General features: G+C 47.6%; 1 protein-coding gene across 4 annotated transcripts in view; it reads right to left on the bottom strand.

The window, feature by feature from the left end:
- TSPAN14 (tetraspanin 14) overlaps window positions 1-20,091 on the bottom strand; it is a 91,922-nt gene extending 71,831 nt beyond the window's left edge. The window contains exons 1-2 of one of the 4 annotated variants that reach the window (XM_054034515.1): window positions 19,777-20,089; window positions 19,560-19,695 (exon numbers count right to left, since the gene is read on the bottom strand). The gene's annotated coding sequence lies outside the window, so the exon portion shown is untranslated. Of the gene's footprint in view, window positions 1-19,559 lie in introns of all 4 variants that reach the window. The other 3 variants (XM_054034516.1, XM_054034513.1, XM_054034514.1) reach the window with 3 other exon arrangements.
- Window positions 20,092-22,928: the final 2,837 nt, after the last annotated feature.

Genomic DNA, 22,928 nt, shown 5'->3' with positions numbered 1-22,928 from the left:
CGCAGAAACCGCCTGTGGGCCGGATTGATTGCGATGTGAAAATAGGCATCTTTCATATCGAGGGCAGCATACCAATCCCCCGGATCCAGGGATGGAATAATAGTTCCAAGGGAGACCATACGAAAGCGCGTTTTGATCAGGAACCTGTTTAGATCGCGCAGGTCCAAGATAGGACGAAGGCCCCCTTTTGCCTTGGGAATCAGGAAGTATCTGGAATAGAATCCTTTTCCCCTTAGGTCCGGAGGGACCTCTTCTACTGCTCCTGCAGCGAGAAGGGTCTGTACCTCCTGAACGAGGAGTTGCTCGTGAGAAGGGTCCCTGAAGAGGGACGGGGAAGGGGGATGGCAGGGAGGGGGCGAGGAAAACTGGAGGGTATAACCCGCCTTCACTGTGCGCAGGACCCAGTGGTCCGATGTTATGCGCGACCAGGCCCGGTAGAAACGGGACAGACGGTCCTTGAAACCCAAAGGAGGATCCGGTATAGGGAGTGGTACGCTGTCCTCGGGCGTAGCTTCAAAAGCCTGGTTTATTTCCCGGCTGTGGCTTGCCCTGGCCATGATTCTGGCCCTGGTTAGGCGTATTGTTTCGTCTCCGCCTATTATCCCTGCCTTGACGGCGGTAAGGCTCGTGACGGGGCCGAGGGTGGTAATGCCTTTGCGGCGGCTGGGGTTTGAAGGGCTTACGCTGCGTCACCGGCGTGTGCATACCCAATGACTTAAGGGTCGCTCGTGAGTCCTTAAGGCTATGCAGCCTGGCGTCCGTCTGGTCGGAAAACAAGCCCGAACCTTCAAACGGGAGGTCTTGCAGCGTGGTCTGTACCTCCGGCGGGAGACCTGAAGCCTGCAACCACGCCGAATGCCTCATCACGACTCCCGACGCAATTGTTCTAGCCGCAGCGACGGCCGAGTCTAGAGCGGCCTGTAAAGAGGTCTTGGCCACTGCCATTCCCTCCTCTACCAGGGCCGTGAACTCCTGATGGGCTTCAGGTGGGAGGGAGTCCTTAAACTTGGCGACTGATGCCCAGGAGTTAAAATTGTGCCTGTTTAGAATCGCCTGCTGATTGGCGATCCTCAGCTGAAGGCCTCCCGATGAATAGACTTTCCTCCCGAATAAGTCCAATCTCTTAGCTTCCTTGCCCTTGGGGGCAGGAGCTTGCTGGCCATGCCGCTCTCTCTCGTTTACCGCCGAGACCACCAGCGAACAGGGGGACGGATGCAGAAAGAGGAAGTCAAACCCTCTAGATGGGGCGAAGTATTTTCTCTCCACGCCTTTTGCAGTTGGCGCACTGGAGGCCGGTGTTTGCCACACCGTCTTATAATTGGACTGTACTGTCCGTATAATCAGGAGAGCGACTCTGGAGGGGCCCTCTGGGCTCAGGATATCGACCATGGGGTCGTCCTGCTCCACGGTCTCTTCCGCCTGTAAACCCAGATTGAGGGCTACCCGGCGAAGCAGGTCTTGATGTGCCCGATGGTCAATCGGGGGAGGGCCGGACACCAATGTGCCCGCAACTGCCTCATCTGGCGAGGAGGAAGAGGTCGGGGCCTTCTGCCCATCCTCAGTATCCTGCAACCCGGCCTCAGCCAATTGCTCCTCTGCGGCATGACCCGCCGCGTGGGATTGGGACGGTACCGTACTCGGTGCCGAGTCCCCTCTTTCCCGCTCCGGTGGTCTAGAGACCGTTGCCTCCCTATACGATGGCGGACGGTGCCGTGGGGAGCGGGACCGGTACCGGGATGGCCCGGATCTCGAGGCCCTCGATGGGGGCCCTTGTTGGTGGTAGGCCCAGGGTGTCCAGAATGGCCATTGGCTCGGCTGGCCCCATTGAGACTGTCCGTAGTCCCTGCTAGCCTGTGACCTACGGGCAACCCCGCCGTATCGGTCTGAGTCAGTCCCCGAGACCACGGACGGTGACCTGGAAGGCCACGGTGGAGCCGTAGAATGGTGCCGGTCCGATCTTGGAGAGTAGCGCCTTCGCGACCAAGACCTGGAATGGCGCCTCGTCGACCTGGACCTGGAACGGTACCGGTGATCCCGGGACCGGGAACGGCTACGGCTGGTCGGCCTTGGGTAACGAGCCGCCGATGCTTCGCGGTGCCGACTCGTGCTCGGTTGCTGAGTCGGTGCCGATCGTTTGTTGAAGCCCGACTGCTGCAGTGCTTCTTGCGCCGGGGGCAACTGGGAGTCCACCGATGCGGAGCTCGACCGGGACCGGTCCCTGGAACGGTGCCGAGACGGCGACCGTGACGGGTGCACCATCGCCGGCTTGCCTCTGCGCGGCAGCATAGGCGGGGCGCATTCAGCGCGTACTGGGGCCTCAACGGACAAGGCGATGAGGTCCTTAGCTGCCTCAAACGTGTCCGGAGTGGAGGGCTGTTCCACAAGTTCCTCTAGCCCTTCATTGTCGCTCGACGCGCTCATCCCGGGGCTCGACGGGCCCTTCGGCGCCGGAGCCACTACCGGGGTCCTTGATGAGGCCGTGTCGGCCTTAGGGGCACTCGAGGTCTTTACCGGTGCCGCCTTCTTATGCGGTGAGCGACCGCGGGCCTTAGGCTGGCCCTTCACTTTCACCGGCGAAGACGATCGGCATCGTGCCCTACCCCGCTGGGTCGGTGCCGCGGTCTTCGAGTGGCCCGCCGGCGCCGGTTCCCGCACCGAAGCCGGTGCGCTCCGCACGGAGGCAGACGGTGCCGTCGAAGTGGAGGGCTGTAACGCCGTCTCCATGAGCAGCTGCTTAAGGCAGAAGTCCCTCTCTTTTTTAGTTCTGGGCTTAAAAGCCTTACAGATTTTGCAGCGCTCTTTCTGGTGAGCTTCCCCCAGGCAACGCAGACACGAAGCGTGGGGGTCGCTCAATGGCATAGGCCTGCGGCACATGGCACAGGCCTTGAAACCCTGGGCGTGTGGCATACCCCACCGCCCGGGGCCGGTGCCGGGGCTGAACAAACAATCCCAGCAGGCGCTTTAAGGACTCTAATGAGCCGTTAACTACTGAGTAACACTATCTTATAACTAACTGATAACTACTAGATAACTCTAATGACTATTGCTAAGGGACACTCTCAGAGGAGAGACAGAGTTGTTCCAACGTGTCGCCACGGACGGTAAGAAGGAACTGGAGGGGTCAGGTCGGCAGGGATATATATACCCTGGAGCAGGGCGCCACTCTGGCGGGAAGGTGGGGGCCCCGCCGGCCCGACGGGAGCCGCTAAGGGAAAAAGTTTCCGACGTCCGTGCACGCGGCGCGCGCACACCTAATGTGTAATGGACGTGAACAATCACTCGAAGAAGAATTCTTATTTACCACCCAGACTTCTAGCTTTGGTGTACAGGCAACTGGAGAATTTATTCTCTTTACATCTCTTGATTTGTTACCTTAGTTATATTTGAGTCGATGTCCTGTGTTTATCCTCTTAACACCCTCCCCTTCTGATGCTAATTTAAAGCCCTCATGACTACTTTATGTCTAGTTTGCTATCCAGAAGCTTAGTTCCCCTTCTATCAAGTTGGTGGCAGTTGTGGGGGTAAGACCTAAGATTGATGCAAAAATAAAATTTAACTTAATTTTTTTAAGTTGTTACAAACTTGTTTGCACCTTCGCTAAATATCAAGATGCAGCTACAAGAACGTTATAGCCAGGATGTTTGGAAATATAACAATATACATAGTTAGCTTATTGTTACAAAACTTTAAAGCTAAAAATCAGAAATTCCAGAATGTTTATACTTTGATCTATCTAGACTAAGCAAACATCAAGCCTACAAACCACAAACACTTGGAAGAAATCTGACTGAAAAGAATGCAATGTTGTGTTATCAAAACAATAAACCCAGAGGTAAAACAGGCCTATAACAAATCCTCCTCCACCACCTTCCCTCGCCGCCCACCCAGTAAAACTTGAGCTTAAACCCATCAACAAGATATTCTAGAAACATCTTTACTGTGTGTATAGAAGAAAACAATTTCAATAAAGTCTTTTTCATTCTTTAAACTTGGAGAACATTTATGGTGGTAAGTGATCTATAGAAGACACTGATTACATTCAACTCATTTTTCCACTTAAAGGAGAAAACCTTTGTTGGTTCTCAAATGCTTAAGATTGCATAAGCTTCTTTTAATGTGTATATTTGAAAGTATTTCTGTATCTAAATGCAAGCCTTCACATAACTGCCTGATATTGTTATATGACTAGTAAGATGTTTTATGTATAAATATAGAAAAATCATTTGGTGCTAGGCTAATTACTAATGTAAGCAGGATTTATATTAATGGGGAATTAATTAATTACTGATGGTGCCTGAGCAAATCCTCACCCAATGCAAGATGACAAAATTTGAAATGATGATTTTCTTATCACGTGGAGTCAACAACTCAGGCTAAAGGCTTCCTAGAGTTATTTAATTTTAAAAGACTGTTTTGAAAACCAAACACTCATGCAGAAGAACAGGAGTCTCTGGATCTTTCAAAAACAGAATTTCCTGTCAAACGCTAATAATAAAAAAAAAAAAGTCAGAAAGTGTACTGGATAAAAAAAAAGCTTTCCTGCCACAAGAAGAATGGAAGCAATTAAAGAAATGTTGCATATTCGTTAAACAGACTGTATTTTCAGGAGCTGAAAGCGTCACCGAAGCAAACAGAGTGACAGCAACCAATTTGAATCTAAACAAGCATGAAAGAGGTGTTTTCCTATAATTTCATTAAAATAAGAAAGGTATAAAAAAAAAAAAAAAAGGGACTCTGAAGTGAGCATCCAATACTCACATGCTGTCTAAGCACAGTAACAGGAAGTACTTCACAGCGCATCCTGTCCATTTCTACAACCAAGTTGCCACAGACAAGAAAAACAGAAGACTCAAGATAAAACCAACCCAAGACTTCAACATGGATTGGGGAGAGGAAGACACAGCCAATGGATTAGATTTAAAACTCCTGTAATAACTGTTGGAATTTTGAAATTCTGTTGTAACTTTAAAAAGACAGTTACTCCTGTTAATCACCAGGTGGTTGGGTAATGTATTCGTGGAAAAGTAAGCAAGCAGAGGAATAATGGAATTTAATTGGATTTATGATTCCTAATACTGGTTAATTTGCCTGTCCCAAGACAGTTCCTTAAATGGCTTCTAAGCAACTGATTTAAGTATTCTCTTTGGTTGATGTTAAGATTGCTTACTTTGTAATGTGACCAGCTGTCCCGTTTTTAACAGGACAGTACCGTATTTAAGCCCTCTTGCAGGTGTCCCTCCTTTAAAAAAAAAAGGAAACAAACAAAAAAAAAAGCCACACAGGAAAATTGTCCTGTATTTTCCGCTCCCCCGCTGGTAGGTCAGTGCAGCCCCAGTTGCATCTTGTTTGCAGCTGGCGGGTGAGTGCGGGCAGGTGGTGACTAGTCTGTGAGAGCACCTGGTAGCCTCAGGACAGGTGGAGAGGTGGGAAGAGGCAAAGTCAGGTAGGAGAGGCAGACCTGTGGGTAGGGATGTATGTCACCCCTCCCCATGTGAAACCTAAAGCACGGATTCTCAAGGGGGGGTCCGCAAGCCCTTTTGGGGGGCCACTATGGGGGAGGAATAGCTCATTGGTTTGAGCATTGGCCTGCTAAACCCAGGCTTGTGAGTTCAATCCTTGAGGGGGCCCATTTAGGGATCTGGGGTAAAAAAATCGGTCTGGAGATTAGTCCTGCTTTGAGCAGGGGGTCCCTTCCAACCCTGATATTCTATGATACTAGGCCCCTATGCTGAAACCCAGAGCTTCAGCCCCAGTGCCCCGCACAGGGATGAAAACCCAATCCCTGGCACCCTCTGTGGGGCTGAAGCTGGGAGATGTGGGGCTAAAGTCCCAATCTCCAACACCATCCTCCTTCCCCAGCTGAAGCCAGGAGCTGTGGGGCCGAATGCCCAAGTCCTGGCAACCTCTGAGGGGCTGAAGGCAGGAGCAGCAGGGCTGGATCCCAGATCCCTGGTGCTCCCCATGGGGAGAAGCCCCCTGAGCAGAGTTGGGGGGCAGAGATATTGCCCCCTGAAGTACAGTGGAAGTGCAAGGCAGTCCAGGGGGCAGCGCCACACCCCCTTCTCTCCCCACCCCCTGGCCAGTTTGGAGGCGGGAAGCTGGAGCCAGACAGTGCAAAGCTGGTGCCATAGAGCAGGCAGCTGTTGTGTTCCCTCCTCTCCTGCTAGGGCAGCGGGTTAAAGCTACTCCTCAGCTCTCAGCCCCCTTTTTTCCCCCCACATAGCTGGTAAGAGCTGCAGGGGTGGGGGGACTGGCCCCATGGCTGGCAGAGCCCTCAGGGAGCAGGGACCGTAGGGGAGCCCTCCTAACACACAGCCCCTAGCTACCTCCTACTCTGCACCCTGAGCTACCGCCCTGCCTGCACACAGTCCCTAGCTACCTCCTACTCTGCACCCTGAGCTACCCCCCTGCCTGCACACAGCCCATAGCTACTGCTCTTTCTGCGCCCTGAGCTGTTTTCAAACTTTTTGAGCTAATGCGCCCCCCCGCCTTGAGTTATAATTTTTGGTTGCACCTCCCCCCCCCCCCCCCCCCCGCCACAACCAAGACAGGCTGAGTGGCCTGCTGAGGTGAATCAGGGGGTGGAGGTGGCACTCCCTCCGTGGACCTGCCATATGGAACTGGCTTGAGCCCCGCTGATCCCTACCCCCAAAATAGAAATCATACTACGCCTATGCCTGGAGGCCCCACTCCCTGGCTCGGACCCCCGAAGCCCTCCTTCCCCCGCTGGGCCCTGGAGTTGTTATAGCACGTTGGGGTGGGGGACACTACTGCATAGTTCTGATTGATTGCCATTGAACTCGCTTGAATTTGATCAATTTTACCAGGTGTCCCATATTCAGCATACAGAAATATGGTCACCCTATTACTTTGCCAACTGTAAACTGAGTGGTTATACATTAATAACCAAACAGGTCCATCTACCCTGAAATGAAGTACTGTTGCCCACATAAATATTCCTAGGTATCTAAGGATATATTAAAGAATGGATTCACAATTTTAGGAAACAATATACTTTGGTTACTATTTCTTCTGTATGTGTGTCTGTGGAGAGCTTTTAACAGGTTACACCCTTGAGAGTGCACACCTCTTCATAAACAAAAACCAAAGTAACCATTGTCTCATGTGTTTTTAATGTTTCCTTTCCCTTTCTTTAATAAAATAGCCATGGTTACTAATTGTGATCATTTTGCTTGGTCTTGATCCTGGTGTCCCCTAAGGTAAGTAAAAGAACCCCCATGATTAAATAGTGGAAACCACAACCTTGAGTTGGCAATAGCTAGGAAGAGCTGGCCTAGCATTTCTTCTTTCTTGAAACAAAATATTTTTAAAACAAAAGGTTACTTGGCATCCGACAAGTGAAAGCTACACCTTTCAAACCCACATAGTCCAAAACATACAACTTCCTCTCCAGATAGAAGGTGGTCCCATGTTCCACAAAACAGAAACCCTGTACTCTACAATGCTTAACTCCAATATCTTCTGTTGCCTATCTTCTCTTGCTCTTGGAACAGGAAGAAATTTTGAGAAGATCACCTGTACTTCCCCCTCCTTCAAACTCTCTTACAAGATCCCCGAAGTGTCAATGTGTATAGCCAAATGGATCCTTGCCTGAAGTCTTCAAAATCCCATCCAACCTTTAAGCGACATGTATTGTCTTCACTCCAAAGAGACTGCACAGAGTCCTGCTGTTCTTTTGTCACCTGCAGAATGTATTGTCGACGCTTTAACAATGAGTCCCCACTGCGGGGATGGTCTAGCCCAGTGGTTCCCAAACTTTAACAACCTGTGAACCCTTTCACTAAAATGTCAAGTCTCGCAAACCCCTCCTAAAAATGAATATTTCCAGGGATTTTCTCCTTTACCTGAGTATACATTATAAAAGCAGTGATCTTGGAAATATAAAGTTTGTTTTTATGACATGCTTATTACACATTATAATTATTTATAATTACATTATTTTTATTACATTATGAAAACAGCAACACCCTTCCTAGATCTCACTTCCGTAGCTTGTATCACTTTGAATAAGCCTGTTATAAAACAAGGTTCCTATGTTTCATCAAGGATTATCAGATTTGAAACAGCATGAAGGTATTTAAGAAGCCAACTCAAAGAGTTCCTCCTACATATGCATTCAGGTCTTGAGTAGTCCAGGCAAACAACGCACGTTACAACAAAGCTTAAACTTGTTCTTCATAATAATTTTAAAAACAATACTACCTACCTATTTAATTTTAAAAACAGCAAAAAATATCCACCTCCCTTTCCATTTCTTATAAAAAAAGAGTCTTGAAGTTTAAATCTCCTCAGTATGATAGATATGCTTGCTTTGATCTGCTTAGCTCCTGGAAGTCCAGGGGCTCCAGGCTCCCTAGGGACAGCTCTATCCGCCATTAAGGAATTTCCCCCCTCCCCTGAGAACCCCCTGTAACATTTCATGAACCCCAGTTTGGGAACCACTGGTCTAGCCCAGTGGTGAGCTGGAGCCAGTTCCCACCGGTTCACAAGAACCGGTTGTTAAAATTTAGAAGCTGGTGTAGAACCGGCTGTTAAAGGGGCGGGCGGACAAACACTCCAGTCTGCAGGCCACATCTGGCCCGCAGAACCGTCCTGTCCCCTGCCTGAGCTCCCAGCTGGAGAGACCGAGGCTCCCCCGGCCCCTTCCCCGCTTCTCCCGCCCCCACAGAGCCGCAGCATGCTGAGCCACCGGTGCCAGCGCTCTGGGCAGCTCAGCTCCTGCCGCTTTGAGTGGGAAGGTAAGGGTGGGGGGAGGGGACTGCAAGCTCCAGCAGGCCGCACGGCATAACCCGGCATCCTTACATGCTGCCCTGAGCAGCATGGTAAGGAGGCCGGGCGGGGCTGGGAGGAGGGGTTGGATAAGGCAGGGAGCGGTTGGAGGGGACGTAGGTTCTGGGTTTGGGGGGGGGGGGGTGGTCAGGGGCCGGGAGGGTTGAGTAGGGTGGGAGTTCTGGGAGTCTATCGGGGTGGTGGTGGATGGGGTCAGGCAGAGGTGAAGCCGGTACGCCCCAGTTCGGCGTACCAGCAAGAGCCGGTGCACCGTACCGGGGTGGCCCAGCTTCCCCAGGGGGCAATTTAAGGGGTCTGGGGCTCCCATCAGGGAGCTGGAGCCCCAGGCCCTTTAAATAGCCGCCAGAGCCCCGCTGCTTCCCCAGGGCTCTGGCGGCTATTTAAAGGACTGGGGTGGTAGAAGCAGGGGAGCCCTGGCCCTTTAAGTAGCCCCCAGAGCCCAGGGCTACTGCTGCTACCCCGGTGGCAGAAGGGGGGAAATAAAAGAGGAGAAATTTGCCAGTTCTGAGGGGGGCAGTCAGGATCAGGACGTGGGTTGGGGGTCAAATGGGGGGGGGGGGGAGATGAGAAGAGGAGACAGGTACACGGGGCTTGTACTCACCGCACGGTTCCCTACCGGGTTTTTGGTAGCACTTCAGCGGCAGGTCCTTCACTCGCTTCGGGTGAAAGGACCTGACACCGAAATCCCGGAGCAAGTGGACCTGGTAGGTAACCGGTTCTTAGGATTTTGGGAGCTCATCACTGGTCTAGCCTCTTCTCTAGATCTGTTTGATGTCCTCAAGGATTGGGCTGAGCATCCATCCTCAGGCATATCCAATGGAGATCCCTTTTCCTTCCCTCTGGACGAATCTTCCAATACATTCTCTGTGGCGGATTTTAATTGCAAGTCACACGATATTTAACAGGAACTGGGGCTTTAAGCAAAGGGTCTCAGTTTCCGTTTAAAGAAAAAAAAAATTATAGAATTTGTAGCTGTGGAGAAAGTCTTGAAAGCCATGAGCCAGAAAGGATCAGAAGCCAAAAGGCAAATAAAAGCCATCCCAAAATATTTTTAAGTCTTGTTATTTTTAAGTTACTCATTCTTCCATGTTTAGAGTGGGCAATACTCTTAATAGAAAGTATGACTGAAAACAGAGGCTGTCCAAGATAGCGGCACATCTCAGAGGAATGCAGAAGACGTGAGTTTAAAGTCCAGAGTAGGTGCGAAACAAGGCAAATATCAGGCACCAGCTCTGTTCTCATGTATGCCAGATTTGCACAAGCATATCTTCATTTAAAGTCTGTGATACCCTCTATCCTCAGGCCTGGAAGAACAATTGTGATTTGTCCAGAGTTGCACTCACTGAGCTGTGTGGCCAAAGGACAGTGCCTGGCCATGCTGTACGTGACTTTTTATTTGTACTTTTGAGCACTGACAACTCTCAGAAAACTCAAGGTTCTTATGTAAAAAGGCAGCCTGAACTATCCTATGCTAAGTTAAAAACCACACCCTTCTGACTGTTAAATAAGAGGGACGTTGGTAAATCATTGAAAGGCAGGCATCTGTATATTGCACTGAATCACATATATTTATTCAGATACTGAACTTTCTGCACAAAAAAGCAGGAAGATTAAGACCATAAACAAGAAAGCCATGTGCACTTGGCAGTTAAGGGAGCCGTTTTTCCAATTGTCTGTCAATTTCAGGAAGAAGGAGATGGGATTCTTAGCTTATTGTACAATTCAACTAAAATATTTACTATAAGAAGTCATATTTTAAAGGAGTCAAGACAGGAAGTGAACAGTTTTTTTTTTTTGCCAATTTTAAAGTAACACCAATTTTAAAAAGCCCAACACTTAACCATACCTCACTGCCCTTCTCAATGGACGCCACCCATTTTAGTCTCCAAGTTACCTACATGCCACGCTAACTGGCATCCTCTTGCCTTTTACTATTTAAAGTTATTTACATGCAACTTTCAATACAGTTATTTGCACAGAAGGAATGAATCCTGCAGCATTGAAGTCTGGTAATTTTGTTTAATTTATTTAAACGTCTCTCATTTTGGGTCTGTGTCACACACTGTGCCCTTGGCAGGCCAAGAATTGTGCTTCTCAGTTTGAAGTTTTTTAACCTACTATTGTAATAAGTTAAAAGGATACTGTTAATTTCAAAGTTTAAGAAAGCTGATATTGGAAGAGTTTTTCTATCCTGTGATAAGAAACAGATGCATTTTTCTATGCAATGCCAGCTACATTTGTGATTTGTTTAGTATAATCAGCCTAGATAATGTCCGTATTACTGAGACATGTGGGGCCGAATCACTGGAAGAGTTTGATTTTATTTTTGTCTTTTTAAGACAAAGATCACTGTTCTCCCATGTAAGAGGAACTTTTATAATAATAAAGCCACACCCTATCACCACAGGATGCACCTTCTGTTCAGGCAAATCATATCAGGTTTCTGGCACATTCAAAGCTTAAATTTCAGAGCTGGTTGCAAAGGAATATTTGTCCCGAGTTGCCCTGAAAACGCACTCAGAGAGGACTTTGTTTTACATGAAGTTCATGAGAGTCAAGCACATGGATCACAAAGAAAATGGCTCTTTGTAGCCATTAAGACAGCTCAACAACTCTATATGGTAATTAATCTGCCTACCAACTGAGCCTTTCTGATAAAGAAATGGGCTTGAGAGACTTTTGAAAGAGAACTAACAAGGAGAGCTGTGAAACACAAAGCAGTGGAGACTATGAGAAAGAGTGACCAAAAGGCACATTCTCAGCCTCTCAACAATTTATGCAGCTGAGCTAAGGGCAAAATTTTGGCTTGTCATGAAGGATGTCCCCAACTGCAAGATAAAGTGAGCTAGTTTGCACTGTGAAAGACACCCAAGTTTGAGGAGATGTGTGTGGTGACCAGGTTTATTCAGGGCCCATCACTGCAAGACAAAAAACAAACTGCTGTAGTCAGATACAGCTGGCAGACAGTCTCGCTTTTCTCCCCCTCCCCCAAACACACACAAAGGGCAGGGATGGGGTCATGAGAAACTTTGTCAATTGTTTCACTAGGACTCCCTATCCTCCTCCGGGAATCAAGACAAGCTTTCCACCTCTTGTGACGTATGCCAAGAAACAGCCGCCTAGCTCATACTGATGAAGGCAGCAAAGCAATGTTAATAAGAATGTCTGAGCTCCTTTAAATGCAGACTTTGCCTTATATATTGGTCACCCTTTGTGAGAAAGGGACGCTCCTGTATTTGTAATCATTTGAAGGGCACAAAGGATGAATTACAACATAAAGACGTTCTAATCAGTACCTGTAACAGAGAGGTAATTCTTTTTTCAAACATCCTTAAAGTGAGAAGTGACAGCTGAAACTACTGTTCTGACAGGCTGGTGATATATCTGGTGAAAAAGGAAGTACAGCCCAGTTGTGAAAGCATGAAAGGCAGAGCATTTCTATCAGAGGAGATCTTAAAAATTGAAGTCCTGACTTTTTTTGGGGGGGGTAAAACAAGGGCTCCTTTTTCCACCACCCCAAGTCCCAAGTGTCCCTTTCCCTCGTTGTTGAGCAGTACCCTATGGGCAGAGGATAGCATCTAACTGGGACCTCCAAGAGCTAGCTGCATTTCACTGATAAACATTATACGTTAACAGTACTCTTGAGATATGAGACTTCCAAGTGGTAGCTCCAAATTAGCCAGTTCCTCCAGTAATCCTACTTCCACTCTACGCTATCGTTTTTCCATTCGCTTGCTGTAAGTATCATTATGGTGTCTATGTAAAGATTGCCTGGCTGTTCTGACCTGCCTGGAGGTTAAGTGCTTCCTCTAACACAGGGGTTCTCAAACTGGGGGTTGAGACCCCTCAAGGGGTTGCAAGGTTATGACATGGGGGGGGGCGCACAAGCTGTCAGCCTCCACCCCAAATCCCACTTTGCCTTCAGCATTTATAATAGTGTTAAATATACAAAAACATTTTAATTTATTGGGGGGGGGGCGCATTCAGAGGCTTGCTATGTGAAAGGGGTCACCAAAGTTTGAGAACCACTGCTCTAATACAATTTAGCAGCCAGGTGTCAGAGACAGAAAGTGGGCATGAAGATCAGCTACATGCCTTGGCAAGGAGCAAACACACACTGTCACACAAGAGACCAAAGTTCAGCACCTGGGCAAAGTGACGCCATTTCCCAGTTTCTCTCCCCGGTGCTTCTGGTGTCAGGCTGTGGCTTTTAGAATTATTTTTATGCCTCAAAACAGCAGACCAAAAAAAAATTAAAGATCATTGTGCCACTCCTATAATTCACAGCATTCAGCTGCCATCTGTCCCAACGGAAAGAGCTGTAGTGCTCCATTCTACTTCCTACTGCTTTAGAAGCTACTTTAAATATTTAATATCCTGTTTTTCCTAAATACTAGATGGGGGTTTAGAGGGTGGTGGTTTTTTGTTTGTTTGTTTTTAAATCTGGCACAGAAAACTTGCACTTTCGAAAAGTCGTGAATTTAGAGTTGTCCAGTTTTCGGCCAGAAAGGGGACCTGGGCAGTGTCCAGTCAGTACTGCTGACCGGACATCAAAAGTCTGGTTACCACAGGCGGGCAGGAAGACCAGCTACTGCTGGAGTTCAGTGATGGACTGGAGAGAAGCTCAGGAACTGGCTCCTGCAGAGGAGGTAGGTACCGCCTTCTCAACCTCCTGAGACCCCAGCTCTAGAAACAGACCCTCCCCCACCCAGATTGCCCCCAGCTCCTCACCCCAGCCATGCCACAACTGCCCACGGCTCCTTGCTTTGGGATTGACACACACCCCTCCACCCTGGGGCCTCTAGTGTCCGATTTTAACAAATTGGAAAGTTGGCAACCCTATATGTACTACTAAAAGGACAACTATGGTACCAATCCCTATTCAGTCCACCATCAATCCACTTTTTAATTACAGACTCAACTAGGGCCTGAGACAAAGCCCATGACTGTTGAAGGAAAACTGCCAACCAACTTTAATGGTCTTTGGATCAGGCCCTTCCCAAAGAGATTTTTACCATTATTCACTTATATTCTCAGTCACAAAACCAGACAGGCAAGATAGAGACATTTAGTCAAATAATAATATGTATGGAGTGAAGGACAACCCTAATAGTCACTGCTTTGCCAGAGACTCCAGCCCTTGACACTCCAAGGATGAGGATGGACAGAAGCTGTTCTCCAAGCAAAAACAATGTTTGGTTGTGGAGAGGCTGATCAGAAGGGGGAATTCACAGTTTTTAGAAGCATGAGCTTCATTCCCAGCAGAGAGCACTTATTTGCTTCTGAAAGAGGAAGATAGAGAGAAGGAGGGCTGGGGGCAGGAGATCAAAACAAAAAGACTGTCAGACCCACTTGTTAGCTGGGTTCTACATGGGCCTTCCAACTGCACAGGAAACACAGGGAGTTTGCTTTGCTTCCACAACCTGCTGGAAGCACAGGTTGTGGAGCCATTTTGTCTTGGGGCTATATTTGAATTTCATTTTCCAACTATATGTTGCATATTTAGACACTGAGGTGCAGGTGCAATGCTGAAGCGACGAGTCAATCAAGCAGAATGAGGCTTGTTTTCCCCCTACACAGAGCGGCCACTTGGAGCTTTGTTCAGAGCGGTGATGCTGTAAATAAGGTCAGGTCGATAAGAGCCAGAAGAGTTTGAGTGTAATAAATACACTGATAACTGAAACTCCTAGAAAATAGTCTCATCTGCTGAAGCTCCCTATGATGAGAACTTCCAGCTTCGAGATGGATAAATCCTCACTTTGTGCAGATCACGTGACCTGAAGAGCTCACATGCTGCTACACTCCCTTCCTTTGACTCATCCTCAGCAGGAGCAGCTGATACAAAGCAGGAGAGGAGCAGTCATCCCTTGGCCTCCTGCCCATACAGCACAGCTATCCCCAGTTGTTGAAATCCAGCACTACTCAGTGTACCCAGGTAGGCTTACGAAACCTGGAATGGTCCCTAGTAGGCTGTCTGTATCTGCCAATAGTCCGGTTTTGGAAGTGGCAATAGCAAACAAGGATGTGGAAGAATATCGAGCCTGCACTGAAGGAGGCAGATGCTTTCCAAGGGAGGTCTCTTGTTCTACCTTTATTGGCTGAGACAGCAAAACACACATGCATATTTCTGTTTGTTCTGATTGGAAGGTGAGAGGGCCAATAGGTGTCTCCTCATAATAAAAACTGAAGCAATAGATAAAGAATATATACAATTCACTCTAAAGTGGAAACCAAGCTTGGTTTTGTTCTTTTAAAACAAGGTGGTTCCGCAGAAACAACTTGTCCCAAAGAGGTAAACACAGCATCCATGAATTATACACTGTTAAGTATTCTTAAAAACACATCATTTATACCAGCAGAAAGCACAGTACCCCTAGTCTCCTTATTTTGAGAAGTATTGGCCCAGAAAGCCTACCGTGCACAGAAGCATGGCATGAAAATAAGCTAGTGGGTAGGCACACTCTTGGCTCTGTAATGCAAACTTTGAACAAAAAAAGCTCAGTTTCAGATTTATACAAACCACACATTTTGATCTGCCCCCAGCCAACTGCAGTTTGGTGGCAGAAGATCCTCTGCTTTGTTACTGAACTGTAACAGAGATCAACATTCAAACCCTGCAGAGTTCACATTGAAGAGAAAAAAACAGACAACACAGAACCAGACACAAACTCAACCTGTTCTAACTAACAGTGCTCAAACTTTGCAACACCTGAGGCTGCTCAGGCAAAACTTGATAGATGAATAGGGAAGGTTTGCTGTGGTCAAGGCTCCAAGCAATAAAATCTTTGTCATCTTTACCCTGCGGTTGCTGGGAAAGGATGGCTACTGTTCACATTTTAAGGCTCCATGGACCACATTTAACCACCCTTAAAGGAAGGGCACATCAATATCACAACATACTGAGTACTGCTTAAAAAGAGTAGCTCCCAAACTGCTCATCCACTGCAAGTGGGATGCAGGAAGTTAAATAGCACAAGTACCCATAGACTTACATTAAAACACAGCAAATTGTAATCTTCAGCCCCAGAGAAGGTGCTCTAAATTGACATCTAGTCTAGTATTATGCTTCTCTGGCTGTAGAAAGATGCCTGAGGGTGGTCACCTCCTACACAAATGGACCCTTTGACAGTACTGATTTATGGGCTATACATTGGCTTTGTTCACATCCCCCAGTTTAGGGCAGATTGGGGAGTTATTCTGGGTTTTTCAGGGGCCATGGGAAGCAGAGCACAAATCAGAGCAGTCTCAAGTTTGCTCTGACTTTCATTAGGGGCCTGGCAGACAACTGCATAGCCCCAGAGTATGAAGAGCTCAAAGGTGGCTTTGCCCCACTCATTCCTGCCTCAAACAAAGGTAGGGAATAGGGTTGCTAATTTTGGTTGGATGTATTCCTGGAGATTTCAATACATCACATGATCTTTAGAGATTATCTTAAATCCTGGAGACTCCAGCAGATTGGCAACCCTAGCAGGGAGTAACCAAGAATCAGGCCCCTGGATTCTATTCACATCACCACCACCACCACCGACTGGCTGTAGGATCTTGAACATGGCACTCAGGCACCAGGAGCTTCCACCACCTTCTCCTCTGTAAGGAGAGATAATACAATGTCTACCCCCCAGGAAGTTGCCAGGCTTATTTTTTAAAAAATGAAAACTTACAAAGTACTTCAAACTACTCACTGACCCACCACAACAATGGTGCTATAAACATTTGTTTCCAGATTTTTAAAACACCCGTTCTGTTATTTTATTTAAAAAAAAGCTGTTTCAATAAAAACAAGTTGTGTTCCTATTTTCTTAGGAAAGCATTGCTGTTTTCAGCATCGTTTGCTCAAGATTAATATAATCAGCCTTCTTTTAATACCATTACTAGAGTGCCAAACCATGCCCCACAGACTCTCTTCAGAGTTAATAACCCCACATCACAAAATGCTAATCCAAGGCAGAGAGGGCCCTTGATATGCGTTTTTAAAGACAACAGAGAGCAGTTAAAATACAAAACAGCAGCACTCTTCCTCCCCCACAAGCCCAGCCAGATTTTATCGCAATTAAGAGGCCCAGAATGGATTACAATTCCAACCCATGCTTTCCCACAATTCCCCCACACAGAACTCCAGTATCACACACTCATCCATGCACAAGCACTTGAAGCTAGCCATGTACACTTAGCTACTTAGAACTAGTAACTATAACCCTATCAACACTGGACCTGGCCTGGGGATTCACAAGTGGTTGGTGCTGATAGGCATTTATCTAGAGATGCAGCCTGAGGCTAAGAGTGACTTTTGTATCTCCAAGAAACACTCTTTGCTTTCATCATTTTTCTTAGATATTCATCGCTTTAAGACACTGCCAGTTTTAATCACTTAAACAAGAGTTGCAGAGTGCCTAGATGTTACAGTGCTGAATCATTTTTTCCCCCTCCCATGAGAGACTAAGGCCTGATTGTCCATCCCCTCCCTCCTACCCACCCCCGCCATCGAGTGTAAGCTCTTATTTACAGTATTTTTTCTTCTTTGCAACAGGGACAGCCCTTTTTGTTGTTTCTGTACAACACCTAGCACAGTGGGGTCCTGGTTCATGACCGAGGCTCCTAGGTGCTATAGCAGGGGTGGGCAAACTTTTTAACCCGAGGACCACAGCCAAGTATGGAAATAGTAGGGGGGGGGCATGAATGCTCACGAAACAGGTTTCGGGTTTTTGGGGGGGGTGGGGGGGAGGGCACCAGCTGGGGGTGGTGCTTACTTCAAGCAGCAGCATGGCCCCGTCTCCTACATGGAGGTGTGGCCAGGCAGCTCTGCGCGCTGCCCTGTCCGCAGGAGCCATCCGTGCAGCTCCCATTGGCCATGGTTCCCGACCAATGGGAGCAGCGCTTGGGGTGGGGGCAGCATGCAGAGCCCCCTGGCTGCCCCTACACGTAAGAGCCGGAAGACGGACATGCTGCTGCTTCCAGGAGCCACCACACGTGTGGAGCGGGGCAAGCTCCCAACCCCGCTCCCTGGCTGGGGCACCGGATCAGGCAAAGTCCCGCACCCTGCTCCCTGGCAGGATCTCGAGAGCCAGATTAAAATGTCTGAAGGGCCGGATACGGCCCCTGGACCATAGTTTGCCCACCCCTGTGCTATAGTAATACAAATAATAAATAAGCATCATGAAGGATTCCAAATGGAATCAATTTAATCAACAAGGTGCTTAAATATGTGCCTAACTTTAATCTTAGGTTAGGCATGTGTTGAATTGAGGCCTTAATGTTCACACAGCACTTTGAAGATAGTAAAGTTCCAGTACCTTGTCTACATAGGAAAGTTTTACCAGTTACACCAATTCTGTAGTTACACTAGAATAGCTCCTGTGTGGGCACTTGTGGTATGAGTTACTTTACTGAGCTTAGCTTAAACCCTTTCCTTAATGAAGACTTTAAAAAAAAGGGGGGGGGGAGGGGCACTCATACTATAATGGGGGAGAGAGGTTATAACAACATAACTACAGAGGTTTACATTTACACCCTTTGGTTATACCAAAAGAACCTTTCCCATGTAAGCAAGGCCTAAAGAAGGAGTATTACTCAACCCACCTCTCTGGGTGGAACAAAGCAACTATTAAACAGTGCTCTGTAACAGCATATTCAGTTGAAACTGCAGGGGGAGGGGCTAGTTAGAATGGAATTGATTAAACTGCAATTGGACCTGCACATGTTAATTCTACTACTGCAAGATGCCCTTTTAATGGCCTCAAGTGGACAGGACCTCCACTTTCTGATTCATCTGGAAGATAGCCCATCCAAACCCATGTTGGCAGTATTTTGTAATTGAACCAGAGGGAAGAGTGCCACCTGTGTATTGATGCCACCACTTCCTGCAGCACCTTATCTTCCTCATTCAAGTACTGGCTCAGTTGGATCCTGGTTACCAATATGAGATCTAACATTACAGTTGGGCGATATAGGAAACCCTGTCACATTTTAAATACTGTTAACAGAAGCCAAAATAGGCCCTGGTGATTTCCATGGAGCTCCATCACAGGCTCAGGAGTCTGTTGCAAGATCAGAGTTTCACTCATCAGGGAAGGTTGTAATTGAAACCATTAGATAATACAATATACCAATGCCCTTTAATTGCATGGTTATGAGCTTTGAGAAAACTGTGTGTGTGGAAGGGAGAGGGGAGAGACACTAAAAGAAATTGTTGTGAGAACATCCCCATCAGCCCAGTAAATCAATATTGAGTGACTTGTAGAATTCAAAGTGGATGGTTTAAAGGGCATTGCACAGTGCAGGCAGACCTGTTTCTTAAATAGCAACACTACGGTTACAGGAAACTTTCTCCCATGTGGAACGAATTGCATGTCAACCACCATAGTCAAGCCCTGCTACAACTTTAACTCCCAGAGAAGCCTCTCAAGGTTGCCTTCTGGAGCTTCTTTTCTCTTGAGCCTCCGGAAGATTCGATCTGCTCAGCATTTTAGAAGTTTTAAGCAGATCTTTTCTCTCTCCTATTTACGTGGTGGTGGGAACTAAGACAGAGTCACACAGTCTCTCACTCTGCAAATAAATCCCACGTAGGCTTTTCGAACCCACCCCGGCGAACATGATCAATTACAAAACTTGGGGCTAATGTACATGAACCGCGTGAGTGCCCGCCCACTTCCCGGAACCCAATAGGACCGAGTCCCGACAGGCTCGGCAGACTAACGAGAGAGAACATTCTCATTCATTGTCTAAATCCCCGAGAGAGAGGAAATACTTACAAACAGAAGGCTGGGTGCAGCGTTAACAATGGGGCTGCCCCTGCCCACGAACGAGAATCGCTCTTAGAAGAAGCCCAGGGAGAAATTAGCTGATGAGAACGATTGTAAAGAGCCGAAGACCGGGAAACAACAGCACCTAAGATAGAGTGACACAATGACGGCAGCACACAAGGAGGATCGGTGCACAGCCGAGATCAGCACAGGAAACGAGACTCACCCAGGAGCAGCCCTGGAGTCTGCTCAGTAAGTTTCACCAACTTGGGTGAAAGGCAAGAGGCTGCCAAAAACACAGGCGTTCCTCGGTTGGTTCCTGCCTTGGTTAGTCTATGAAAGCGGATCCCACGTGAAAAGAAACTCCCCCGCGCTCAGTAAATAATGACACCCGATTCTGCAGAGCGGATTTCCCTGCCAAGCTCTCCAGTGGTGTGCAGCTGCTGTACTCCTTCTTGGCAGCACAGGAAATGTACTAATCTTGTCTATCAGGCCACGCCTCTCTTTCGCAACAGGACGCACACACAGGCAGGGTCATTTTACACAAAGGAGAACTTCCAGGGAGTGTTTGCCTCTCCTCCTGGACACAATTCTACCCCGACCTCTCCATGCACATTAGCTAGTTCCTTATGACATAATCTAGCTCCTTTTTTTTTAACCCATCTCTCTAATGGTTTGCAGGGGGAAAGTTCATATACTCGCCTAAATTTAGCTAAGAGAAACACCCAGTAATTCCAGTCACGTGCATTTTTAGACACTCCCACCAGTTAATTTTTTATTCAGTTTAATATGATTCCTCCCCCTCCACACCCACTATTTATAATACTTGTAACACTCATCAGCCTGACGGTGGCTCAGCTGAACTTCATACACTCCAGGAGATTACTTAAAGTACACAGCCTTCCTGAGAGGTTATAATTAGCCTAGTTCCAGACCTGCCCCCCTCTATCCCTTGTTTTAGATTGATTTTAAATCAGTTTTTAAAGTATCATACACAGCATTGCTACAATCCTCATTTTAATCACAAGTCTTTCACTATTTGCTGTTTGCCTTCAACCCCCCAGTTCCTGGAGTCCTGTGACTAGGTGACAACAATAGTGTGATCATGCCTTAGAGGGCCCTGGTGCAAGAATAGATTAGGGGCCCCCTTCCCAGTTCTGAAATCTAAAATTTTGCTTGCCCTAAATATCCCCATTTTCCCCACAGCCCATCAACATCCTCCACTCCCTCACCCCCACCCACCAACACCTAGCCCCTAGCCCCTCACCCATTGCCACGGGAAATTTGTTAGTCACTCATCCCTACTTCAGTGTTCTGCCCCATCCCAGCCTAAGGGCAGCTGCTCCCATCACCTGACCCACCCAGTCACAATACCAGCCAAATTTGAGTGATGAGTGGCATCACAACCTTGCACATGGAGTCAAAGCTCAACCCGGGTTTGGCCCAGCCTCCCCTGCACCATGAGGCTGGGCCAAACCTGAGTGACGCTACAACCCCATGTTTCAAGTTGCAATGTCACTCGCTCACATTTGGCCCAGCTGCCTTCTCTGCAGTGATGGGGATGGGCAGCAAGGCCAACTTTGAGTGAGTGGTTTTGCCAAGAGAAGTGCCAGAATGTCATTCCATTCCCTAACCTTCTTGGGGGGGTCATGTTCAACTGTGCCATTGTACAGTGGAACCTCAGAGTTATGAGGAACCACCAGAGTTACTAACTGACCCATCAATCACACTCCTCATTTGGAAGCAAAGTACACCATTGGGCAACAGCAAAGACCCCCCAAAAATAAATAAATAAAAAGCCAGCACAGTGCTGTGTTAAACGTAAGCTACTAAAAAAATAAAGGGAAATAAAAAAAGATTTGACAAAGTAAGAATACTGTTTCTGTGCTTGTTCCATTTAAATTAAGATGGTTAAAAACAGCATTTTTCTTCTGCATAGTATATTTTCAAAGCTGTATTAAGTCAATGTTCAGTTGTAAATTTTTGAAAGAACACCCATAACGTTTGGTTCAGAGTTATGAACAACCTCCACTCCTAAGTAGGGTGACCAGATGAGATTGACCAGATGAGATGAAGAAAATATTGGGACACGGGGGGGAGGGGGGGGAGGAGAGAGGGGCAAAAAAAAAGCTGCCGGCAGGCAGAGTGAAAAAAAAAAAAAAAAAAGCCAAGTGATCCCAGCGGCACAAAATATCGGGACAAACAACTCAAAATCAGGATGTCTGGTCACCCTACTCCCAAGGTGTTTGTAACTCAGAGGTTCTACTGTCACTATGCTACAGTGGAGAAAAGCTTGAAAACATTTAACTGAGGACACACTAAAGGCTCAGCAACCAAAGAAAAAGAATCCAAGAACACATTTTTAAAAATGTCTTGTGATTTTTAAATCAATCTCCTGCTTGGGGGAGATGGACTAATTAATGGGTTTTGAACACTTGCACTTGGTGATAATATTCAGAGAGGTGAGAGTAATCAGATCATCTGGTTTTCTGGGAACACCCCCACTTAAGGAGATTTCCCCAGTCTTCTGATTGTGTTTATGAAAAACAGCTCCCTGTCCCTACCAGTCTCTGAACCTGGCAATCATTAGATTGCTCAGACCACCTTCACAGGCTGCCCCTGGCTATCATTCGATTGCTGTGCTGAGCTCCTGTACATTGATGCCTCTGCTGGTCACCGGGAACAGCTGCTCCCTGACTGTTACCACTCAGCTATTCAGGGAGCACCAGTAACTTAGCTCTCCTGGGTGAGTGGTAGGCTGGACCCTCCTGACCCACAGAGTCTCTGCTGGGTGATATTAGCAGGGATCCCTAGCACAATGGCTCTTAGAATTAACACACCACAGAGATACCTGGGGCAGTTCCCACCCCTCAAATTTAAAAAAAAGGAAAAAAGGTGAGAGTCTGATGTAATTCCATGCCCCCTTGAGCTAGAGCCTGAGACACAGGCCTTATGCTGTCTATGTCTTGGTGTGGTCCTGTTGAGTGGTTCTGCAGTGAGGAGAAGAGATCCAGTGGTTCTCAACCTATTTACCATTGTGGGCTGCATATGTGGGCCACATCCAGTACTACCTGTATGGCCCTGAGGATGTCACATGGGCCACAGCTCTGTGCTGATTGGGCCACAGCTCTGTGCTGATTGGGCCACAAGCAGGCCGCAGGTTGAGAACCACTGACTAAGCATTGCAGGATGCAGTGCTGGCCGTTGGTGCCGCCTTCTCTCAAAGATGCCCTCTTCCTCTTTAACAGTGCAGAAAGTTGGGTGGGAAATGCACTGTCACACTCAAACCACTCCTCTCTGTATGTCAGCAACTTCTCTAATCTCTGCCCATGCCCTTTGCCTGTGGCCACTCATCTCCCCTGCCACCAACATCCCAGA

This window comes from Malaclemys terrapin, chromosome 7 (genome assembly GCF_027887155.1).
Source record: "Malaclemys terrapin pileata isolate rMalTer1 chromosome 7, rMalTer1.hap1, whole genome shotgun sequence".
In the NCBI taxonomy this organism is placed as follows: Eukaryota; Metazoa; Chordata; order Testudines; family Emydidae; genus Malaclemys; species Malaclemys terrapin.
The sequence above is the reverse complement of the archived record's forward strand: the minus strand, read 5'-3'. Positions and strand labels throughout refer to the sequence as shown.